Source organism: Hyaena hyaena, unplaced genomic scaffold (genome assembly GCF_003009895.1).
Source record: "Hyaena hyaena isolate Hyena2069 unplaced genomic scaffold, ASM300989v1 scaffold_77, whole genome shotgun sequence".
NCBI classification, from domain to species: domain Eukaryota; kingdom Metazoa; phylum Chordata; class Mammalia; order Carnivora; family Hyaenidae; genus Hyaena; species Hyaena hyaena.
This window is the reverse complement of record NW_024080708.1, coordinates 257,669-270,373: the sequence shown is the minus strand read 5'-3', so window position 1 is coordinate 270,373 and position 12,705 is coordinate 257,669. Positions and strand designations below refer to the sequence as shown.

The 12,705-nt window shown below is 38.4% G+C and overlaps 1 pseudogene; it reads right to left on the bottom strand.

The window, feature by feature from the left end:
* Window positions 1–6,951: 6,951 nt before the first annotated feature.
* Window positions 6,952–7,326, bottom strand: LOC120232652 (annotated as a pseudogene).
* Window positions 7,327–12,705: the final 5,379 nt, after the last annotated feature.

The following is a 12,705-nucleotide window of genomic DNA, read 5'->3' as shown; positions in this document are numbered from 1 at the left end:
TATTCCACAGAGCTAATAGTTACTCTCAGAGTTCATCCACATTGTCACAAATGGCAAGATTCCCTTCTTTTTATGGCTGAATAATATTCATATATATATATATATATCACATATATATCCCATTTTCTTTATCCATTCACCTATTGATGAACACTTAGGTTGTTTTCATGTCCTGGCTATTGTAAATACCGCTGTAATGAACATGAGGTTTCAAGTATCTCTTTAGAGTACTAATTTCATGTCCTTTGGACATATACCCAGAAATGGAATCACCAAAACATATGGTAAATCTATTATTAAACTTTTGAGGATCCTCTATAGTGTTGTCCAGAGTGGCTGCACCAATTTACATTCTTACCAACTATGTACAGGCTTCCCTTTTCTCCACATCCTTGCCAATGCTTGTTACCTCTTGTCTTTTTGATGATAGCCATTTGAATAGGTGTGAGGGGATACCTCACTGTTGTTTTGATGCATATTTCCCTCATGATAGTGGTGTGGAGTGCCTTTTCATGTGCCTGTTGGCTATTTGGATAACCTCTTTGGAAAGATGTCTATTCAGCTACTTTGCTGATTTTTAAATTGGATTATTTGTTTTTTGCTACTGGGTTGTATGACTTCCTTATATATTTTGTATAGAAATCCCTTGTCAGATATATGATTTGCAAATGTTTTCCATTATTCTGAATGTAGCCTCATGAAGGACCCTGAACCAGTACCACCCAGATAAGCTTCTCCTGGATTTCTGACCCCCAGAAATTGTGATGCAATAAATGTTCGTTTGTAGCCACTAAGTTTTAAAATAACTTGTTACATAGAAATAGATAACTAATATAGGAGTTGGACAGGCAAGAACTTATATATGCAATAATTAGAAGAAATTATCTAGACATAAGTTTGTAGGTATTGCCTCTTGTCCCTATAAGGTATGTACACATTTGGCTGGTGATAAGATGGGGGTATCATTTGGTTTCTGACTCCACTTGACTTCAGGTTGGTGTTACAAATGTTTATAGTGTCAATAGGAAGTAATATGGTCAAGAAGAAATAGCTTTGTCTAGACAAAGGGGGTTTGGAATGGGTGAGTTAGGTTTGGAGGGCAGCACATTGTTCCAAACTTCTTCTCAGTCTTTTTAAACTATTCCTTCTGGATAGTCCTCAGGGCTTTGTAGATGTCTTCATCAGATAAGGCAGATATACCATCATGTCAATAAACATATGATTACTTTATTTCCTTTGATTTAAACAAAGTGATTAATTGGACACTTGGGTGGCTCAGTCGATTTAGCATCGGACTCTTGATTTTGGCTCAGGTCATGATCCCAGGGACATGAGATCAAGCCCCACATTGGGCTCCATGCTGAGTGTGGAGCCTGCTTGGGATTCTTTCTCTCTCTGCCCCTCTCCCTCACTCACAACCTCTTTCTAAAACGAATAAACAAACAAATAAATAAAGTGATTAATTTAGCAAACACTATAAATCATTACTAAAGCTTTTCTATGAAATCTCTGTATAGCCCTATAGTTCTACATATAATATCAAGATTCCTGATTTTTGTATGCCATTTTGAGGTAACCTTAATATCCTTTGGGTCTGAAAGCAGGTGGAAACCAAGGCACAGAACATGTAAATGACTTGCAAAAGGACACAACCTGCATCCAAAACCATATTGTAAAAAAAATCTCTGAATTTCCATCCAGAACTCTGGATAAAATAATAATTTTATCATTATCTAAATTCTTTACTGAGGAGTATACTTTAACACCTACAGATGGCCAACAGATACAAGAAAGAATTCTCAACACCACTAATCATCAGAGAAATAAAAATCAAAAGCACAATGAGATGTCACCTCACACCTGTCAGAATGACTAGTATCAAAAAGACAAGAAATAGCAAGTGTTGGTGAGGGTGTGGAGACAAAGAAACCCTTATGCACTGTTGGTAGGAATGTAAATTGGTGTAGACATTCTGGAAAACAATAAGGAAGTTCCTTAAAAAATTAAAAACAGAAATATCATTCAATGCATTAATTCCACTTTTGGGTATTTACCCAAAGAAAACAAATACACCAATTCAAAAAAGAAATATGCACCCCTATGTTTAGTGCAGCATTATCTATAATATCCAAGATATGGAAGCAACTTTTGTGTCTATTGATAAATGAATGGATAAAGAATGGATAAAGAAAATGTGGTATATATATATAATACTTATATAAATATGTATAAATATATATATATAAATATATATATGTATATAACTCAGCCATAAAAAAGAATGAAATCTTGCCATTTGTGACAACATGGATAGGCATAGGGGGTGTTATGTTAAATGAAATAAGTCAGATAAAAAAGACAAATACCATATGATTTCATTCATATGTGAAATCTAAAAAATAAAACAACAAAGAAACACAACAGACTCATAATTATAAAGAACCAACTGGTGATTGCCATACAATAGGGTGTTGGGAGGCTGGGTGGAATAGATGAAGGGGATTAAGGATACAAGCCTCCAGTAATAAAGCAAATAAGTCACAGGGGTGTAAAGTACAACATAAGGTATATATATACAGTCAATAATATTGTAATTACATTGTATGGTGACAGATGGTAACTACACTTATTGCAAGCACTGCATAATGTATGTAAATGTCAATCACTATGTTGCACACTTGAAACTAATATAATATTGTGTGTCAGATATACTTCAGTTAAAAATAAATTTTAAAAATTTATAGGATGCCTGGGTAGCTCAGCCGGTTAAAAGTCTGACTCTTGATTTCGGCTCAGGTCATGATCTCACGGTTTCTGAGATTGAACCTCACATCAGGCTCTGTCCTGACAGCTTGGAGCCTGCTTGGGATTCTCTCTCTCCTTCTCTCTCTGCCACTCTCTCCTTGTGCTCTCTCTCTTTCTCTCAGATTAATAAACATCAAAAAAATAAAAACAAAAAAATATTTTTTAAAGTGTGCTTTAAACAAGCAACATAAAACACAAGGCTGGTTTTACAATACAGAATCACTTGTGGAAATGATTTTTTAAAATGCATTCTTCCAAAGCAGTCTACCCATTCAATGCAATCCCAACAATATTGTGTGTGTGTGTGTGTGTGTGTATAAATAGAAAATCCCATCCTAAAATTCATATAGAATCTCAAGAGATCCCAAACAGACAAAATAATTTTGAGAAAGACAAATTTGGATGTCTCATACTTGATTTTAAAACTTACTACAAAGCTACAGTAATCAAAACAGTGTGGTACTAGCACAAAGACAGATATACAGACCAATGGCATATCATTGAGACCCCAGATATAAACCCTAGTATATATGATCAAATGATCTTTGACAAAGGTGCCAAGACGATTTAATGGGGAAAAGACAGTGTCTTCAACTAAAGGTGCCAGGAAAACTGGATATCCACATACAAAAGAATGAAGATGGAGCTTACCTTACACCATATACAAAACTTGAAGTGTATCAAAGATATAGACATAAGGGCTAAAACTATAAAACTCTTAGAAGAAAACATAGGGAAAATCTTCATGACTTTGGACTTGACAATAATTTCTTAGACATAACACCAAAAGTACAGGCAACAAAAGAAAAAAAAGATAAATTGAACTTCACCAAAATTAAGAATTTTTGTGCTACAAAGAATACTATCAACAGAGTAAGAAAGTAACCTATGAATAGAGAGAAAGTATTTGAAAATTTTGTATCTGAAAAGGGGTTGTTATCTAGAATATATAAAGAAAATTTCCACAACTCAATGACAAAAAATAAGCAACCCAATTCAAAAATAGACAAAGGACTTGAATAAATATTTTCTTAAAGAAGTTATACACATGGAATAAATATTTCCTTAAAGAAGTTATATACATGCCCAGTTAGCACATAAAAAGTTTCTTAAGATCACTAATCATTAGGGAAATGTAGTGAAAAGAAAAGAAAGAAGATACTTGCAAATGACTTATCCTATAAAGGGTTAGTATCCAAATTTTATAAAAAAAAACTTATCAAACTCAACAGCTAAAGAACAAATATCCAGTGAAAAAATTGTCAAAAGACATGATCAGACACTTTTGAAAAGAAGATGGCTAACAGACCCATGAAAAGATGCTCAACATCACTCATCATCAGGGAAATACAAATAAAAACCACAATGAGATACCACCTCACACCTGTCAGAATAGCTAAAATGAACAACTCAGGAAACAACAGATGTTAGTAAGGATGCAGAGAAGGAGGAACACTTTTACACTGCTGGTGGGAATGGAAACTGGTGCAGCCACTCTGGAAAACAGTATGCACTACTAGGTATTTATCCAAAGGATACAAAAATACTGATTCAAAATGGCACATGCACACGAATGTTTATAGCAGCACTATCAACAATAGCCAAATTATGGAAAAAGTCTAAATGTCCATCGACTGAGCAATGGATAAAGAAGATGTGTGTGTGTGTGTGTGTGTGTGTGTGTGTGTGTGTATTTTTATATACAATGGAATATTACTCGGCAATCCAAAAGAATGAAGTCTTGCCTTATGCAACAACATGGATGCAACTAGAATGTATTATGCTAAATGAAATAAGTCAGAAAGATAAATATTATATGCTTTCACTCACATGTGGAATTTAAGAAACAAAACAGATGAACATAGGGGAAAGAAAGGAAAAATAAGAGAGAAAGAGGGAGGTAAACCATTAGAGACTCTTAACTATAGAGAACAAACTGAAGGTGGCTGGAGGGGTGTTGAATGGGGGGATGGGCTAAATGGGTGATGGGCATTAAGGAGGGCACTTGTTGGGATGAGCACTGGGTGTTATATGTAAGTGATGAATCACTAAATCCTATTCCTGAAATCATTATAACACTATATGTTAACTAACTTGGATTTAAATAAAACTTAAAAAAATTTTTAAAAGAAAAAAAACAGAAAATAACAAGTGTTGGTAAAGATGTGGAGAAAGTGGAATCATTGTGTATTGCTGGTGAAAATGTAAAATGGTGCAGCCATTGTGGAAAATCATATAGTGGTTCCTCAGAAAAATGGAATAATCATATGAGTCAGCAATTCCACTTGTAAGTATATACCCAAAAGAATGAAAGCAAGAACGTGAACAGATATTTATACGTCAGTATTCATAGCAGCATTATTCTCAGGAGGCAAAAGGTGGAAACTGCTCATGTGTCTATTGATGGATGACTGGATAAACAGGACGGGATATATACATACAACGCAATAATTTTCATCCTTAAAAACGAATGAGAATTGGACACATGCTACAAAACGGATGAACCTTGAAGTCATACTAAGTGAAATAAACAAGACACAAAAGGACAAGCACTATTTGATCCTACTTATATGAGGTTACTCGAATAGTCAAATTCATAGAAACAGAAAGTAGAATAGTGGTTTCCAGGGGTGGGGCAGGGAGGGGGCAATGAAGAGTTATTGTTTAATGAATACAGGGTTTCAGTTTAGGATAATGAAAAAGTTCTGGAGATGGATATTGGTGATGGTTGCACAGCAATGTGAACGTACTTAATACCACTGAAATGAATACTTAAAAAATAGTTAAAAGTGTAAATTTTGTTATGTATATGTTACCACAATAAAAAATTGTTTAAATGCTTTCTGTCTGCAAAAATGTTTCCCAGCCTGCCACATTTACATTGGCTCCGTCCCAATTTCCCACTGCCTACGATTAGGCAGACTTCCTCCAAATCCCCTACTTCTGGCTCAAGTCAGCTAAATCGCCATGACACCAAGCCACTGGAAATAATTTCTTTTTAGGGTTAAGTTTCCCAGAAATTGGAAAGTCCCTGGTGATGCCACCATGAATCAGACAAAACTCTGTAGTTTCTCTTCTGGCCAACGAATTCCTAAAGGTCCCCAGACAACTCTCCCCTGTTCCTTATGTCTATTTTTTTCCCCATGAAAATACTCATTACCATTCTTGGGAAAATATGAATATATTTCTGAATTAGGATGCTCACAAGAATGATACATTAGCACCATTCTTCTGATGTGATAAAGAACACATACATCTGACCCACATTGTGGCAGAAAACAAGGGTAAGGGCTCTCGGAGTTGGTACCAAGTACCCACTGAAGACATCTCCATCCACTAGAAAGGATGTTCCCTTGGATTCCAGCATCTCTGTTGCAACTTCCAGTCAGGTCTACATGACTTGCCCAAATTTCTTCATTCCAGTACCAGTTGACCCTGTTTTTTCTTGCCACTTTTGATGCTTTCTTTCAAGACCTAAGTCAACTGGCCCATGTCTAACTCAGCCAGGCCACCTCTGGACTTCTCCAGGATATCTCTTTGGTATGCTGCTGCATGCTCTCACGGGCACGGTTTGGAGTTGGGGAAGAGTGGGGGAATAATATCCCATCACCAAAGCAAAAAGCAGGATCATATTAGCAAAACATTTGAACATACACCTAGCAACCTCATGGATATATGCTTTCTCCCTGAAAGGTATATAATCCCCTGGAGAGCAAACAAGTATGGAAGGATTTTGTACTCTAGGCATAAAAGAGACAAAGTGAATGGTGTTTACTTCCAACATGCTCCACACACAACAGGATGTTAGGGCCTGAAGGCTAGAACCAGATCTCTATCCTGGCTCTTCCCTGCCTTTGAATGGTGTCATCACTCTGCTTCCACCTGTTTTGACATGCGTTTGTTTTTCAAAAGGGAAGATAAGATGGCAGAGACAGAGAGAGTAGAAAGGGAGATTGGGGTAGGGGGGTACTATATGGATAACAACCTGTAAAACAAAACAAAAACAATGCAGGAATGCTAAAGCCAGATTTAGTGCTATCATATAACAAGAGAATGTAGCTGTAGATACTACGCGTTAACGCACACAATATGATACACAACCCCAGGGGGTGGACTCAGTGACAAGTGGGGTAGAGGCCACTGGTTTTAGACTAAGAGCCTTTCAGTGGCCTACTGAACGGACTAGATCTGCTGCTTCATCTGATGGTGATAGAACAGGCGATGAGAGGCCTGGCGGTCCCACAGGCCTGCCTCAGGGCTTGCTTGGAGTACATGACCGCATAGTGCACATTCTTAATCTTCTCCCAACAGCGGAAGGTGCAGGATGATCTCCAGGGGCTCTGTGTGTGCAGCCATTAGCGTGAACTGGGAGATGCCTCTGCTGAGGTTGTTGGTGGCTTTACGGGCTCCTTTCTGAAGCTGCTTGTAGTTACAGGACTGCTGAACAAGGTCCAGGACTTTCTTGGTGAGGTGGGGGTCCATGAGGGAGTAGGCCTTGAGATTTACATCAGCCTCAGTCATGTCTGCAATTGTGAGGTCTTGCCAGCCCTTAGGGAGTGCAGCAAGGTCAGAGCCAGAGCTCATACCTCCTCCAGAAAATCGCACCACATGGGAGGAGTAGAAATGGCTGAGTGCCTACTTATTACCATTTATGTGGCATTTTAGAATTTCCATAGCACTCTCTTTTTTAATGTTTATTTATTGAGAGAGGAGAGACGAGAAGGGGAGGGACAGAGGGAGAGAGAATTCGAAGCCAGCTCCACACTGTCAGCACAGAGCCCGATGCCAGGCTTGATCTCATGAACCATGAGATCATGACTTGAGCCAAACCAAACGTTGGCCACTTAACTGACTGAACCACCCAGGTTCCTCTTCCTAGCAGCTTCTTACCAAAACGTTTACATTTGATAAAACCAACAACATGATGAAGCTGAATGTTTTTAGCCCATTATACAGATGAGAAAACTGAGGCTCAGAGGGGTTGAATTGCTCAAGTTCCCACGAAGCAGTGGAACTGGGGCTTCTTGAACCCAGACCTCACTCCTGAGATTCCTCCCTACTTGACTGTTTCACAGGCCTGTGGCAATCACCATATTTAAAAGTGAGTTCATCAGCTTCCCCCCTAACCTGCTTCTTGTCCTGTGATTCTCATCTTAGTGAATGGTACTGACATTCAGTCCAAGGCAGAAATTTTAGGAGTTATCACTGACGCCTTTCACTTTGCTCCACTCCCATTGCCACCTCTCTTGTTCAATTCACCATCATCTCTCATCCAGGTTCCGGTAGTAGCTTCCAAGTGATCTTTTTCCCTCCAGGTTTCCGGTTTACAGTCCATTCTCCAAAGAGTTATCAAGAGCAGTCTTTCTAAAATCAAGTCTCATCATGATTCACTTGGAGTTTAGAAAAAATTAATGTTTATTTATTTATTTTGAGAGAGAGAGAGAGAGAGCACACAAGTTGGGGGAGGGGGAGACAGAGATGGAGAGAGACAATCCAAAGCAGGCTTCATGCTGTCACCACGAGCCTGAATCAGGGCTAGAACCCACGAATCGTGAGATCAGGAACTGAGCCGAAATCAAGAGTCAGGTGCTCAACTGACTGAGCCAACCAGGTACCCCTCACCTGGGGTTTTAGTTCATTTTTGTTGTTGTCAGTGAAGCCTTGTTTTAAAAATGAAATATTTAAATAAACCCTAAGGGGTAAAAGCAGAAGTGATCTATTTAACTTGGGGACAGAGGCCTGGATCCCTGAATATTTTGTGTCTTATCTTCCCTGAGGCACCCTCGATTCTGCAGAACAGGTAATAACAACCACAAGATAAAGGGTCTTAGCATGGCTTAAGTAGTTAATCATGATTAGGCTCGTGTTTACTTCTGTAGTTCCATTTCTCACTCCTACTACCCTTCTGTTATATATTAGTCAGGATATGCTAGGTTATGCCACAGTAACAAACAAACCCAATCTTAGTGATATAAAATAACAGAAGTTTACTTCTCACTCAGCTACTTGTCTATTGCAAGTCAGCAGGGACTCTGTTCCACTTCATCTTCATTCTGGGACAAAGGCTGATGGAGCCTCTGTCACCTGGACCATTGCCTGTCATCATGGCAGAGGAAAGATAGCCCAGTAGCTCTTGCTCTGGCAGTGAAATGATCAGCCTGGAAATGACAGGCATCACTTCTGTTCACAGTTTATTGCCCAACCCTGGGCACAATGAGGAGGGCAGGAATTGCTATCTTATGGTGCACTCGGAACAATGGGGTAGGAGAGAGCTAGGATATTTGGCAAAGAGCGTTAATGTCTGACTACCACACCTTCCTACTCTCATTTTAAGCCACGGTGAGCTACCTATAAGTTTTTGGAATGTGCACATGCTGTTCTCTTGGCCCCCTCCCCTAATCCTTCTGGTAAGCTTCTACTTGATCTTCTGGTTTCAGTTCAAGCAATATGCCTCTGAAGAACTTTCCTTCTGTCTCATCTGCTCCTGTTTCTCTTTTCCCAGACCAGGTCAAGCAATCTTCTGCTGTGCGCTCCAACACTCTATTCTTCCTTCCAGCATAAACCTTATCACAGTCTCTGAAAGTAATCACAGTCTCTGAAAGTAATTGCTTATACAATGTGACTCTTTGCCCACAAGATTGCACACTGTCTGATGTCAGGGACTGTATCCCCAGGGCTTAGAGTGCTTTCTGGCACATCATACACTCTTAATAAAGGTGAAATGGCTAATGTTTAGAGTTTTGTCTGCCCATTTGGCACACTACGCTGCTTAGATTGGAGAAGAAAATGAAGCTAAAATCTGCTTTCTACCGTGGGATGAGAGAATCTGGAAGAGGTCTAGAAAGGGAGGGTATGTCATATGAAAGTTGAGCTTCATTTATGAGCTAATCTTGGGACACATTCTTCCTTGGGTGTGTTAACTGGGGTTAATGAGGGGGAAAATGGCTCTTGTGACAGGTTTATGTTCATTAAGTGAAGAATGCCATGGGATTTCGATTTCTTCCACAGTTTATGTTGATGAGTTTCTAGCAGCCAAAAGATACATGATTTGGGAGGTAGAGTTGAAACTGATGTTCTGAATTCTTGTTGTATAGGGTTTTAGAGTGTTCTTTGCAAATTCAACGTTAGACATCCTGACTGGGCTTGTTTTTAGCCAGGGATCTGGATGTGCAGCCCACGGCACTTCTTATATGGGGATATAAGAAACCTTATGTTCTGCATAGTGTAGACTAGTTCAGCTACTCTGGAGAACAATTTGGCACTGCTCCATTCACTTGATGAATATTTATTGAGCACCATTCATGTGTCGAGAACTGTTCTAGGTACTTGGGATATAAGCAATGAATGACAAAGACACAAATCTCTTGGAATCTTATTATAAAAAATTATTATAATATGTTATAATTAGATTACATTGATATATAATTATATTACATATTTATAATAATTATTATAACAATAGTTGTTATATGATTATATTATACACTTAAATATTTATAACTATTATAGTAAGATAATAAAGATAATATCCAAATATTTCATTTATTAGATAGTTATAAGTGCTAAGCAGAGAAACTAAAGCAGGAAAGGGAAATATGAAATGTTCCAAAGGAGTTGAAATTGAAAAAAGAGTGGCCAAGGAAAGCCTCACTGGCCTGAGGGTTACAGAATTAATGTAGTCATATTAAACACACGCATGTCCTCTCACCCAACAATTCTGCTCCTGAATATGTGGAAATATCCCAAAACAGGCCTGTAGAGGGACATGTATGAAGATGTTTATAGACGTGTTATTTGTGCTGGTGGAAGTTTAGCAGAATTCCAGTGGAAATCCTTGACTGAAAGAGTGGATAGATAACATGTAGTGGATACATGCCATAGAGAATTATGCAGCAGTTGGAAGTGACAGATTAAATATACACACAACAATGTGAATTTGTCTAAAAACATAATGCGTAGTGAAAAAAGTAAGAAACAGAATGAAATATATAGCACAGTACTGCTTATATAAAGAATACATGAACACAAAACAAGAACACAGAATTTGAAAACACATTCAAACAAACAAACAAAAAAGCTACTTGTTAAACATTCAAGAATGGCCATGGGGATGTGGGATAAGAAGGAGATGGGAATGAGTTATGGAGTTAAAAAATAAGACAGAATAAACACAATTCGATATATGGATTTGATGTTCCCAAACTACAGATTTTTATAGGATGAGAGTCAAGTGTCTCTGTCACTATGCAATTGTGCAGACTTATCCAATTCACTTGACTCATCTGGGCTTCAGTTTCCTCTGCTATATGAGAATAATATGTCCAGTCTTAGCTCCCTTCAAACATTATTTCAAGGTTCCAGTGTGTTAGTGAACGGAAAAGGACTTCAAGTTTAAAGTGGAAACACTTATCTAATATAAGCAACAGTTATTGTTGCACAGAGTGGGTGTTTGCTCTTTGCCTTCCCACTGTGCATTTTCGTTTTGTCTCTTCCCACAAACTCTGATCCCCATTTGAAGATACATGCAGTTTTGAAGCAGCTGACTCTATCCCAGGTGGAACACATGACCTAGGATAGCAACTCATTTCATCCCTTGACCACAGTGATTGTTTTGGGGTGGGTATATGAGACGGGCTGTTCAAATAAGATGTAATCTTAAGACTTTGGCTGGAAATACTGAGGAAAATAAGCTTCTTCCTTGTTTGACATGATAAGGGAGTATGTGGCCCTTGAAGTAGCAGCTAAGTCCTTCTTTGGACCAAAAGGGGGACTCTATTTGAGGATGGAGTCCTGACCAAGGAAGTAGAGCTGAGAAATGGAGAGAGAAAAGTAAGGAAGCAACTGAGCAGAATAAAGCTCACCCAAAACTGGGTTTACTCTTGAACTATACACTGACATTCGCCAATAATTTCCCTTTTTGGGCTTAAGACCATTTGGATTGAGTCTTCAATGGCTTGCAAACAAAGAATACAATCCTAACTGATGTACTGTTGTTGTTTATTTTTATCTGTTTTTTTTTGTTTGTTTTTATAAGTAGACACAAAACCTCTTAAAATACTGCAAAGCTGTAAGCAAAATGGGTGGGTCTTAAGGTTGGATTGGTACAATCTCTACACTGGATGGAAATGTTCTCTAGAAAGTGCCCTGAAATGGATTGTTCAAGGTTTTCAGCAGTTCCAGACTGCAAATGATGTCAGCTACTCCAATTTTGGATGAGGAAAAAAGATATCTGCTTTCATACATTTGTTTTCTGATCTGTAGTTGACAAGAGAAAGAATCCTAGAAATAAAATTGTTGCAGGTGCCTGATGATTCTGATTCTTTATAGCCACATGTGATGAAATGGAGACTTCAGTTTGTAAAAAATGCCCCTCTAGAGAATTGAGGGCTTCAGAATTGAATGCCACAGGGAAGAAAGAGGAACTTCAGCCTACAGTGTCCTGTGATCAACACAACTTCTTAGATTCCTAAGGCTGAGTCCGTGAAGCAAATACAGCAAATAGAGCAGCCAATATGCTAACAAAGAGAGTTAACATCCATCATCCAAACTGCCACTTCCCTTTAGTGACCTTGACTTCTTTCTAGAAAGAGTGCTTTAACACCCACAAACACTCTTTGTGCAGTTGGTTTGTGAAGATTTTCCCAGACTTAGGGTAGCCAGGCAGGAGGAAAGAATAAGCCTCCAGAGTGGCAGCTCTTGCTTTTCACAAACATCACCAGACTTGTCTAGGATGCCTATCATGCTTAACAGGCATGATGGAGAATATAGAAGTTTGAGACAAGGGTCGCACCCTCATTAAACAGACTACTTAGCAAGACAGGAAACAGAGTCACTCATCATGCTCCTCCAAAAATATGGTTTTTGCCTAATTTACTCCTACTTATTCTCAGCTTAGATATC